Genomic DNA, 13,176 nt, shown 5'->3' on the forward strand with positions numbered 1-13,176 from the left:
TCACGCTTCTTACTCCTGCGTTCGAGGCATCAGTACATAGAAGGACTTCCCTGTCGCAGTTGGATAGCATCAGCACTGGTTAAGTGGAGAACTGGGTCTCCAGACGACTGGGAACTTTCTGTACTGGGTTGCTACACTGCAGAGGGTTTGGCTGTCACTAATCTACCATATCTATTAAAGGAGTAGCTATTTACTATACATATTAAGGAAGTAGCTATTTACCATATTTATTAAGGAAGTAGCTATTTACCATATTTATTGAGGAAGTAGCTATTTACTATATATCTTAAGGTGGTAGCTATTTACCATATCTGTTAAGGGAGTAGCTATTTACCATATGTGTTAAGGGAATAATCATTTATCATATCTGTTAAGGGAGTTGCTATTTACCATATCTATTAAGGGAAGTAGCTATTTACCAGATCTATTAAGGGAGTAGCTATTTGCCATATCTATCAAGGGAGTAGGCATTTACCATATCTATTAAGGGAGTAGCTATTTACCATATCCATTAAGCGAGTAGCTATCTACCATATCCATTAAAGGAATAGCTATTTACCATATCTACTGAGGGAGTAGCTATTAACACTATTTATAAAGCTAGTAACTATGTTGGAATGATAAGGATTAAGCGTACAAAGGCACCCACTTGTATGAAAGAGTTCACAGTTCGTTCCTGGTGTACGGACGCGGGACACTGATCATTATCATCACTGCGACCCTCCCTGGTCCAGCGACCCTGGTACTCAAGAGTCTTCATTCCCAGGTGACGCCTGGATGGTCTTGTCGTCAAACCCATCTGCCGAAGCTGCTTGAACAACATCCCTGAAAGGCAAAATCATTCCCACCTTAAACCATATGTTCGTGACTAAAACCTGGCTTATTCCCATCAACGAGTGGAAACTCTGGCATATTGATCTGTTAAAAGTATGAGGCATATTGACCAATCCAGAAGTAAGAATGGGGGACTGGGAAAACCTATGCTTCTCCTCTGTTCTTTTAGCGAGACCTGTCAGTATCCTTGACTGAGGACAACCTTACTGAAATATTCATCTCCACGAAAAAAAGAAAATGACAAATACTTCGTCAGAGTCACTGTTACACCTACTGATCTTAAATTCTCAAAACAGACCGTATATATGAACGGTCAGGTTTTTCTTTATTGACTTCGGCAACAGCATCGTGAGGAGGAGGAGGGTCACTGACGGCGTTACAGTGAGTAGCTCTGTGATGTTTCTCACGTTCAAGCTCCCACTCACTCCATGGCATACACAACGCTTTACAACACCTCACACCACGACTCTTTGCTCCCTTCTCAGGGTTTTCCTGGCTCTAAACAATGGGAAACCCTGACAGGGTACTGATGGAATGATCCACCGGAACGGCGTCGCCGGCCGAGGAGGTGCTGGACGATACCCAAAGCTGCCTTGACCGTCATTAAGCGTCGGGGATCCTACTTATTTCCTCTGACTCTGCGTCTAGACCTGTCTCGTCTCTTTCTCTGCTCATTTTTTTGCAACATTTGTAGTCTTAGATCCAACCTTCCGTCTATAGAACACCAACTGTCTGCTTCTTCCTCTGATCACCTTCTCTCATAAAGCTAATTGTATCATTACTCCTGTATGGCTATTACTCCCTTACGTCATCACATCGCAGCTACATTCACTGCAAGTTATTCCGCCCCAAGGACACGGTGTTTCTACTTATTGCAGTACAAATATTGCTCATTTGGTCTCCTACCTCTGGTCATTTGGCTCAAAATTTCTCTCTCCTCTACAAACTTGTGTCAATTATTCTTGTATTTTCTTTCTAGATCGTCCAGCAATGTATAACTCTTCGTCTATTTGACTCCTCTCACGAAGCATTGCCCTCTTCGTACACACTCACTGAAATCCTCAGTGCAGGGAACTCTAATGTAGACCACTACAGTTGATCAAACACTATCTGGGTTGGTCCCAGTGGAGTTGAGGCGCTTCATCTTTCCCTCATTAACGATCCGGTACAAATAATTACACACCCAACACGTGTTGTCGACTGTCATGATCATTCTTATAACACACGCGACCTCTCTTTGATCTGTGAACCGTCCTGCTCTACATACGTTGTTTCTGTCCCCTTAGGGCTGGCTCCCTGATCACAATCTTATCTCTAGGATTTCATATTAGTCACACCCATCCCCTATCCTCCCCTGGGGGGATGTTGCATAGATGCCATGATTTCCAGCACCGAATATGGTCCCTCACACTGCAATAATAGTTTATTATGAGTCGTGGGCAGCAACAGTAAATAAAGTTTCATCTCCTACACTGGATTTCTTGTCCAAAATCTATCACCAGAATGTATACGAGTACTGAACATGAGCATCCCTTATACTCTCCTGCGCTACTCTGCATGTCCTCTTCAGTTGGTGGGTTAGCGATCCTTAGATTCCTATATTCAGTTGCACTTTTGTTTATATTTGTTTCCACATCAGGTATTCCTGCGCCATCTTCACCAGAGTCTTGGTCGCGCCGAAGGAGAAGGTCTCGGGGTTGTCTGGTGTTGAAGTCCAGTGGAAGCTTTCACATGACGAAGCCTTACCTCCATCATCTGTTCCAGTGTAGTGGAGTCTTTCCTTTAGATGAATTTACAGATATCCCACAAGCTTGGATTCATCACCCTGAGTCTGGGTCTGTATGGCGTGTGTATCTACGTAACTCTGAGACAAGCCAGCTACTCCATCGTAAGTCTGCCACAAACCGACCCTTATATCCACCTGTTTTAATGAATCTCTTAACTCTGGTGATAGACTGAGTTACTCGTTGACCACCGAGACTTGCACTTGAAGCTCCTCTCGCTACTTTTTTTTTTCTAAGTCCATCACTTTCTTTTCGGACAGTCAGCAATACACGTCTAGTGCCACCGTCTTTAAAGAGGAACTAAGAACAACAGTGTCACAGTGTGGGTCTCCCTCGGTCAGCTGACAGTGTGGGCAAACAGTTGGACGTGACGTATGAAGGCATCTGATTTGTCCTTGTTATCGTAGAGGTGAGGAAGATATAGTCCCTTTGCCCTCAGCCATGTGACGTTACTGGTGTTCCTCCACGCCCTGTTCTTCAGTCCTGGTCTCTTCAGTGGACAACTGGAGACTGTAGAGTTGGCTTAAGTTCCCCAACATTCAGTTTTGCTCCAGCTTCAAATGTCTTTGTGGTTCCTCCGGTTCGCGTCCTTCCTCTCGTTCCACACGTCTCATTTTCATGTCTCCAGCGTAAAGTGATGTTCCTGTTCTTCCTATGTGGTTGGCGTTTCTCGTCCTGCCTCGCAGATTTCCTTCCTATTTCCTCCAACTTGTTACGTCTATCGTTCACTGCATGTGTTCTCGTTCGTCACGTTCATTTTGGCGTTGCTTCCTTGTTCCAAGGATCCCATCTTCCATTTCTCAAGTCTCAGCTGTTTTAATCATCACTGTGGTAGGCAGACTCGGCCTCTTTTGGTTCTCCGGTTCGATCTCTCGTCTCTCATCGTCTCTCACGTAAGCCCTTTCTGGCTATGTCTCTACTCCTCCTGCCTGATACACTCTCTCAGCTGTCCTCCCTCGTAACCCAACGCTCTCCTGAGTTAACTCCTTCAAGGATAACATGTAATTAGATACGTCCTAGACGATCTTGGTGTCGTCATGGTCGCCCAGTCAATTACAGGAGGTGACACTTGATCTCGCTACTCCCTACTTAGTCTACAAGTCTTGAGCAGGAAATTTGCCACACATGACTAATGTAAAACCAACTTCTCTAAGGAAGAAGAGATCCAATTTAAACACACGTACAACACATTGACATAAAAACAGAAGATCATCACAAACTGTACGCCAACAAGTATCAATATTCACTCGAGTGTGCAACTGGAGAGAAACGAAGTCTTAAGGCTTATCTTTTGCTTCACTGAGATCTTTGACAACGGGCAATAGAGCGTATGCTGGACTGAAGAAGAATCATCAGCCAGCTACGTCCATGGTGAACCAGCAGCTACGTTCCCGCATCAGCCCGAGTCCAAGATCTTCAGGAGAGGTTCAGAAAAACATGGTGAAAAACATATCAAAAAGTCCCCCTTTGAAACCCTCCTCTCTGTGCTAACTCCGTTGATCAACGTGGCGTCCAAGATGGCCACCGTTTTCTATTTCACAAATTTCTTGATGATCAAATATGACAAACGCAAACTCGGTGCATAAACTAAGGTTGTCTGACAAAGAGAATTAAATGGAATGATTTATCAAAACAAAAATTAGGGATCCGTCATGGCGTTCAGTACGGCAGCTAATGTAAGAAAGCATAGCGTTGTGGTGGAGAGCTGAGGGAGCAGACGTACAAATAAAAAGGTTCCGAGTCGACAAATCAAGTCCAGTGATGGCTGAGCCAAGATTAACAAACGTGTACACTTAGCAATTAGAGATTATCTGCAGGTGTTTACGGACGAAGAGATGCTTGCTTGGGTCGGGTCATCAACCTCAACCATCCATGATGAATGCTTAGAGTGACAGATGAATCACTCGTCATGAGGATCTGTTGGTACAGTCCTGCTGCAGTATTGACCCAGACATTTACTAGAGTGTACAACACACTCCTAACTTCCTGCACCCACATGACACAACTGATTCGAGTATCCACGGGAGACCATCGTGAGCAACGCGTCAGGTTCAGTGGAATTGAGGGCCATCAGCTTGCTGGATCCATCCCCAGTGTGTCGGGTTAGATAGATACTCATAATATCCATTAAAATCCACGGTTGCGCCAGCACTGTGGTGTTTCAGTGTACTAGTAAAGTATGTAGCACTGACATACAACTTAATGGATGGATGTCTGCAGCAGATAACCTCCATCTACGACATTGAGGTAATAATCAGGAAGAGTGGACAGCTGAGTTGTGAGTGATTTGAGCAGGACACCCTGGATTATGCCATGAAGGAAGAGGGAGGGAAGGTGGGTGGGTGAGGAGCAAGTTCGTAGGTCAGGCAAGCTTGTCATCTGAGAACTGTTGTCTAGAATGAGTGTGATTAGAGCAAAAAGCTTGCACTGACAGCCTCGTCATATTCCCAGAACCTGATGATCTGTGTTCATGCCACTTATAGTGGTCACCTTATCATTTTGGCCATGTTTGATTTCTGTTCACCTCTTATCAGTCGTGAGTGAAGTTGATGCGCATCCTGTTAGATGGCGTTATCACAGGTGACAGAGTCATCCACGAAAATCCCAACAGATAACTAGACTAGGTTATCTGGCTCATGTTCATAACAAAGTGGGTGCACACACAACTATGGCAAGTGAATGACATGATTCTTGTTGTCCCGTGACTCTGGGCTTAGGCGACGGTCTGTGTTGTCCAGTGGTCCTCACATGTGCCCCTGCGAACTGCTCCAGAACGCTATAGATAAGCACACACACACTGAGGTATCGCCCACACCCATGTAATAAGTGTCTTATCTGTGATACCAAGTCCATACTTCATCCCCCACAGAAGTTCACAACACACGCGTCAAAAACTGTTCAGTAATCTAATCGGAAAAGTTTCCGCCTCAGAATTCTGTGAATAATCGGTAATCCTCTGGCACCATTATGCGCTTCAAAGCTTCCATTTGTTGCAAATACAACCTGGCAGAATTAGCATGATGAAGTCGAGCAACATGGCTATGCAGAAGCATTTCTCTCACACAACAGAGGCGCAGGTTGCACTCTGTCCGTTTAGCACCTATGAAAAGAGGCATGAGGGCCACTTGTCGGATACACTGCTTCCATCCTTGCCAACAGCCCGGTCAAGAAGCCTGAAGATGACATGGTCCACCTGCCTCGCTCACACCTCCTCAGCCACGACAGCTGAGGGCTGTTCCATTGTACTGACCTCTCAATCATCTTTGTCAGTGGTATCCAAGCAGGCAGATGTCTTCAATAACACGTATATGGGTGATGGTGAGGTGTAAGAATGTGAGCACCTTGTGCACGCCAGATGTCATGGCCACTCACAATGTGTTCCATAGATCACTTCGCAAACGCTGTTTCCCCCACAGCTCAGGGCGCTTTTGATATGTTCCTCACCATGTGTATTTCTCCTGTGTCTATCAGCTTGTTACTTATTTCTGGAGGGTCAAGGGTATCTTTGACATATTGCTTCTTGGACTGCATACCGAAGGCCACATTCCTCCAACGCTCTCTCTCTCTCTCTCTCTCTCTCTCTCTCTCTCTCTCTCTCTCTCTCTCTCTCTCTCCAAGACATCAGCAAGTGCAGATACCTCGACTCCATACGGCACCCTCTATGCCCGCACGGTACTTCGTCTACTACTGAACCTCAGCGAAAGTGCATAGGTAGTGGACGGGGATGAACTGCTCTAATATAGGGTCAAAATTCACCCACAGCACCACAGACTCTCCACGTGAACCAGCTACTCACCTCCACGTGAGGGTCAACTCAATAAGGCAAGCACTGCAGTTTGGCGTCGAGGGTGTAGCCAGGTGCACTGCTCTACCCTCCTCCTCCTCCTCCCTCCGTCATAACGTCAACTCTGGTCGGGAAAACTCCGCTTTAGCAACTGTGTTTCAGCGAATCAGAATTCAGCTCTGCAGTGACGTAGGGCCATTCTACTGCTCAACCATGCTACTGAACTATCATTTACCCTGTTAACGACCTGAATGATATTAACCAGTTCCAACTTGCTCTCTCTCTCCATGGCTCGGTGGTTACAAGTTCCCTTTCAACAAATGAGCAAATCCTCTAATGAAAATATTCTCGTGATACACTGCACTCTAAATCACATCTTGTCTACGTATAACATGATCTGGTAAGCTGTGCTGCCATCACAACTGACGCTCCTCATACACGGTATATGATGCATGTTTATCAACAACAGGAGACATGTTCGGGCAGACATGACAGTCATGTGACACTGTCCACCTCACACTAGCTGTAACCTGCTCCTTACCTTCCTCTCACTTGCTTGCTCTACACTTGGCCTTAAATCTTCCCTGATCCTTAGCTCTCTACCCTCCTCGACCTCTCTCCCACTCCCTAGCTAGCTCTTCACTCCTTCATCGCTCCCGAGCTCCTCACCACTCCTTAGTACCTCATCACTCACTGGCTCCTCACCACTACTTAGTGCTTCATCACTCCCTGGCTCCTCACCACTACTTAGTGCTTCATCACTCCCTGGCTCCTCACCACTCCTTAGTACTTCATCACTCCCTGGCTCCCCACCACTCCTAGCGCTTCACCTTCGCCTAGCTGTCCTCTGCCATCTATCTTTCCACCATTATCAAACTCTCCCCACCACTCACTAGCTCCCCACAAGCGTGTCGTTACTCCCCAGCTCTGAACCCAGGTTCCTAGATCAAGACCATTTGATAGCTCTTTAACCACTACTCTCCCTAGCTCATGACTTCATCATTCCCTGTCGTTCCCAACCTAACCATCTCTCCACCATTTCCCAACGTTCCACCAATCCTTAGCTCCACCTTACTCCATAGTTCTCCGTTACCCCCTTACTTCTCCACCACACATTAGCTATCCATCACTTCCTCGTTATTTGGTAACTCTCCAACACTCCACCTCCCTCCAGCTCTCCACCTTTCTCTCTCTTCTTCCTCTCCACCTCCAGTGACTATCCACAGTTCGCTAGTTTACCATCACTCCCGACCTCTCCTCCACCCTCCAGCTCTCCACCTTTCTCTCTCTTCTTCCTCTCCACCTCCAGTAACTATCCACAGTTCGCTAGTTCACCATCACTCCCGACCTCTCCTCCACCCTCCAGCTCCTCCTCCTCCACGATCAGATATCACGTCCGTCGTGTCAAAAGTTATCATCCATTTGAATGACTATTAATTCCGCATTGGTGTTGTGCTATTTTATATACTCTGCAGCTAGGATAAAGCCTGCCTGCTCAGGTGACACGCTGGCAGGGGCAAATGATGGAAGATGATACATGTAACGAACGTCAGGCGAGACTGGACGTATATTATGTTAGGAAAGTTGATCGTTGTCTGTGTCAGTTGTTGCATTTGTTTAGTTCGTCCATGATCGCCAGAGGTCGGCCCGGCGGGGGCCCCCTGCGTGCGCAGGCCTACCGAGCCGGAGAAGGAGGAGAGATATCTTGAATGATTTTCTTGATTTACTTCATCATCTCAGTTGGGGAGAGTGTGAGCCCCAGGGGAGTTTGTGCGTGCACGAGGTTTTGTTAGCCTGGGAAATGGCAGGCTGACCTTACGTAGGAAACTGGTTCTGTCATCGTGCTGGGTCTGTGTACAATAAGACAGTTGGAACTTACAGCGACAGAGCAGTGACGATGAGAAACCTTGTATGGAAGCTGGAAGGTGAACAGACTTAACTCGTTCCCTCTCGCGAACATAACAAATGTTCTCCTCTGTTCTCCACCACTTACCTCTGTTCTCCACCACTCATCTCTGTTCGTCATCATTCATCTCTGGTTCTCCATCAGGGTTTAGCCCTCCATCACTCCGTAATTCACCCAACATTTACCAACTCCCCAGCACCACTTAGCTCTCCAACGTTACTTAGCTCTCCACCACTCCCCAGCTCCCCCACCACGCTCCACATCCCCCCAGCTCTCCACCACGCCTTGCCTCTCCATCTCTCCTCATCCACACCGACAAAATTCAGACAGCAACACAGAACAAAAGATTTTTTCAAGGTCAGTATACACAATGAAATGATCACCTATGTACCAGAAACGCAGAGTGGCGCAGGGAACGAGACTCTAATATCCCAAGATATAGACCCAGGCAAGTCCAGCAGACGTAGATTGGCCAGTCACCTCAGGTCCTGAGAGATACAAGACGCGAGGGAGACTGTCTACTCCTGGTAGATAATGCTCAGCACACCAGCTGGCTCGGGGACTGGAAGCTGGCAACTGTTGTTCCAGGACTTAAAGGGATAAGAAATGAACAGAAAATATACATCTCGATGCTCCAGGAAAACGAAGAAGGGCACCACTATAAATATGATCACATGTTTCTTCCAAGACGTGAAATGGAGACAGACTTGTCCACAGAGCTTCCCTACCAGTAGATCGTGTTACTTGTCAACACAGCTTCCTTAGCAGTAGATCGTGTTACAAAGTTTCTGGAATCACCGAAGGGTATGTAAGACGACTGGAATCCAGGAATAGTATATGATACCATCATTCCAGACCTCCAAGGCGTCTTTGAACAAGTTCTGTTCGAAGGATTGTATCATAAGGTTACTAGGAATACATAACGAATTCTTCAGGATAGTTTATATCTAAATCCCAAGTCTCTGTTGACGATATGAAAACAGGAACTAATGTCACGAGAATAACCACAGAAGAATCTATCCTGACCTGTGACCAGGACAGACTTCCAAGCTGGTCCGAGATGTATGAAGAATAGATTTAATAGCGACAGATTGACAGTAAAGAAATATACTTACAGAAGAGATGAACTGAGAACTACTTTCAGAGAAATATCGTCAGGAAAACTCTGAGATCTTCAAAGGTACTACAGCTGCTGCTGAGAATGAGTCAGTGTCAGGATTTACTGTGGGAGACTTTTATCACATAACATCAGACACAACATCTTGTTAGCTGCTTGCTAGTCAGACATTATCAAGAGTATGTGATGTAATGCTCGCCTCCACGGTATCCAGATGATCCAGACTCACCCAACACACTCCAGGACTAAGACAAAAACCATAGAGGAAAAGTTAGAACTTATATTCTGTCTACAAACCCCTAGGCTCCGTGGTCACTTAATACTGAAGCCAAGGCTTCGCGGTCACTTAATACTGAAGCCAATGCTCCGTGGTCACTTAATACTGAAGCCAAGGCTACGTGGTCACTTAATACTGAAGCCAAGGCTCGTGGTCACTTAATACCGAAGCTACGGCTTCGTGGTCACTTAATACTGAAGCCAAGGCTACGAGGTCACTTAATACTGAAGCTAAGACTACGTGGTCACTTTATCTAAGACACTCACACATCAGATAGCATCGATACAAAATATTGCTGTTCATATCAAAATGGAATATTGTCACTGGAGGCGATAGATTCAGTCTTAGAGGTAAAAGCTTTCACCACATTGCAGGAAAATGTAACTTTACAAGCAAGGTAATTGAAAAGACGAGTCAAGTGTGTGCTACGGTTATATATACCAGAACAACCGACTCATTCAGCAAGGAGGAGAGTGGGTGGCAGGTTACCTTCGCTGGGGCGGGCGGTTGTCATAAGCCGGGTGGAGGCGGATAATGATCCTCAGTCTCCCTCTGCAGGTAACCTCGTCAGTAGACAGTAGGTCTTCTGTGGTCTGTTTTGGCCACTACTTAACTCGCCAATATTTGCTAGCTCTCCGCCATTCCTTAGCTCTCCGCTCCTTATGATTCCTTAGCTTTCCATAACATTTAAACACTCCAGTACTCTTAGCTCTAAGCCATCATCAAGCTCTCCATCATAGTTTAGCTTTCTAGCGTTCCTTAGCTCTCTGGCCACTATTCCCATCCTCCACTGCTCCCTACCTCGCCAAAATTCACTTGCCTTCCATCGCTAACCAACCGTCAACCTGTCCTTAGCTCTCTGCTTCCCCCTAACTCTTCAACATCTATCATTTCTTCAATTCCTCCTTCGTATTCTCTCCACAACTCTAACCCCTCACCGCTCCCTGTCCTTCCAATACTTTCCGGTTCTTCACCAATCCTTTATCATCTACTACTCTCTGTCTCTCCACCCCCATTCGTTAACTCCCTACCAACTCCAGCTCCTCCACCATACTTTAAATCTCCCCCCATTCCTTAGGTCTCCACCACTCCTCTGCTTTCCACTACTGTCTAGCCCTCCATCATGTCTGCGTCTCTGCTACTCCTCAGCTCCCTAGCAAACCCCCAGCTCTCCATCACCCCCTGTCTCTCCACCAATCCCGAGCCCCAAAGCTTACTATCATCCACGCTCTAGTTCTCCATCTCCATTACTCTCGCCATCAGCTGCAGCATCCCTCACTCCTCTTGAGGTTGGCCCCAACCCCAACAACAGATCATCTCACCTGTCGCCTCCCGCCCCACACCTGAGTCTGTGGCAAACTCAAACAAGCGTTTCAACAATCACTCACACAACCCAGGTATACCTAATATGCCTCTGGGTTCCGCTGAACCGCGCCACATCCACTGTGCCACACTCGAGCCAGTGTCCACTTGTTGAACAGTCGTCCTACTGTGCCACACATTATGCTCTGTCACACCCTGGCCTTGCCACGGGTAACCTCCTACCCCGCCAGCGAGGTAACCTTGACCACAAGGAATATCATTGATAGAGGAACTTATGAGGACAGCGGCAGTTGTCAGAGCAACAGCGGCAGTAGTAGTCACTGACCTAGCAAGAGAGGCAGCAGGAGCAGCAGAAGGGGCAGCAGTCATTGGTGATAACGTGGGCAGCAGCACCTGCTATTGGACAGGGGGTAATCTGTTGCATCAGCCACAGCAGGAGAGCGGTGGTGTGAGGAGCAACAACAGATGAAGTGGTGCCTCAGCAGCAGAGAGGGAGGGTCCACACCACCACCACCACCACAACCATCAACACCACCACCACTACCACAACCACAACCATCAACACCACCACTACCACAACCACAACCATCGACTTCACCACCACCACAACCACAACCTCACCACCATTACCGTAACCACAATACCACTACAACCACCACCACAACCATCAGTCTGACCAATACCAATATCAACCACCCCAGCACCAGCCACCACCGCCATCAACCCACCGCTACCACCATCGGCCACAGCAACGGTTCAGCAACAGTAAGAACAACAGTAGCAATGGCAATAACGGGTGGGGGTATCAACAGAGGAGGTATCAACAACAGTAACAGAAGCAGCAACTGTGGCACCAACAGGAGCACCTCCAGCAACAGTAACACCAGCTTGATCATCAACGGCAGACATAAAGGCAGCCGCGCCAGGAGCAACGGTAATGGCAACAGCAACAACAGCAGCAACAGTAGTAGTAGTATCAACGGTAGCAGAGACATCATCATCAGTAACGGCATCATGACTAACGGTAGCAGGATCAATATCAACAGTATTAACAGGAAAATGAACAGTAACAGCATCAGCGTCAACAGTAAGAGTAACAGAAGCGAGAAAAACAGCAGCGGTATAAACAGGAGCAACGTCAGCATCAACGGCAAGAGCGTTATCATCAACAGTAACAACAACAACAACAACAACAGAAACATCAACAGTAACAGCAGCGATATCAACAGCAGCAACAGAAGCATCAACAGTAACGGCAGGGCCATCAACAGTAGCAACAGAAGCATCAACAGTAAGAGCAGGGCCATCAACAGTAGCAACAGAAACATCAACAGTAAGAAAAGTCAGGTTATCAACATCATTTGTACCATTAACCAGATCAGCAACAGCGAACACAACAGAAAAAGGAAAACAGACCATAACAGGAGCATCAACAACAGAAGTGTTAACAGTTAAAACAACGGCAGGGGTGCTAAGGGTAACAGGGGCGTTAACGGTACCAGCAGCATACACATCACAGCAATGATCAGCGGGTTAAACAGGACATGTTGGGTCTGAATCAGCTGTTGGCACCATCCAGACCTGTGTGCTCAGCCAGACACAGGACTTAGGACTCACCTACTTACAGTCTGTGGTCCAGGGAATAGCTGGTAACAGACACAGTTCTGGGGACTCAGCCATACTTTGTGGGCGTAGCAAACAAAACTGATGGAGTCAAAAATCTCTGGAAAGATCGTTCAGACTTTTGGCCCAAGACCAGAGGTTAGCCAGAGAGTAGACAGCATTTAAAACACAAGGGTGTGTAAAAGTCCGCCAGACATCCAGCCTAAAACTGACTCCAGACCAGGTTGTTCAAGGCTTCCAAAGCAAGACTGAACCCCAGGGCCTTATCTGGGGTCCTTGAGACCTTCAGATCAACAATATAAACATTGGTCTTGGAGGTGCTTTCCAGCCTCCACTGCAAGGATGATCACAACGTACTACAAAAGTCCCTCAGACTTGCTGGTCATGCTGGAACGAGAGGCTCCGTGAGTGTTCCTCAGATTCCAGACCACGACGAAATGCAAGGCTCTGCCAGGGTCGTTTCGACCTGGGAGTTTCAGACTGAAGGAAGAGCTCTGTAAACGTCCTTCGGCTCTCCAGAACAAGACT

The sequence above is a fragment of the Panulirus ornatus genome, chromosome 42, assembly GCF_036320965.1.
Source record: "Panulirus ornatus isolate Po-2019 chromosome 42, ASM3632096v1, whole genome shotgun sequence".
In the NCBI taxonomy this organism is placed as follows: domain Eukaryota; kingdom Metazoa; phylum Arthropoda; class Malacostraca; order Decapoda; family Palinuridae; genus Panulirus; species Panulirus ornatus.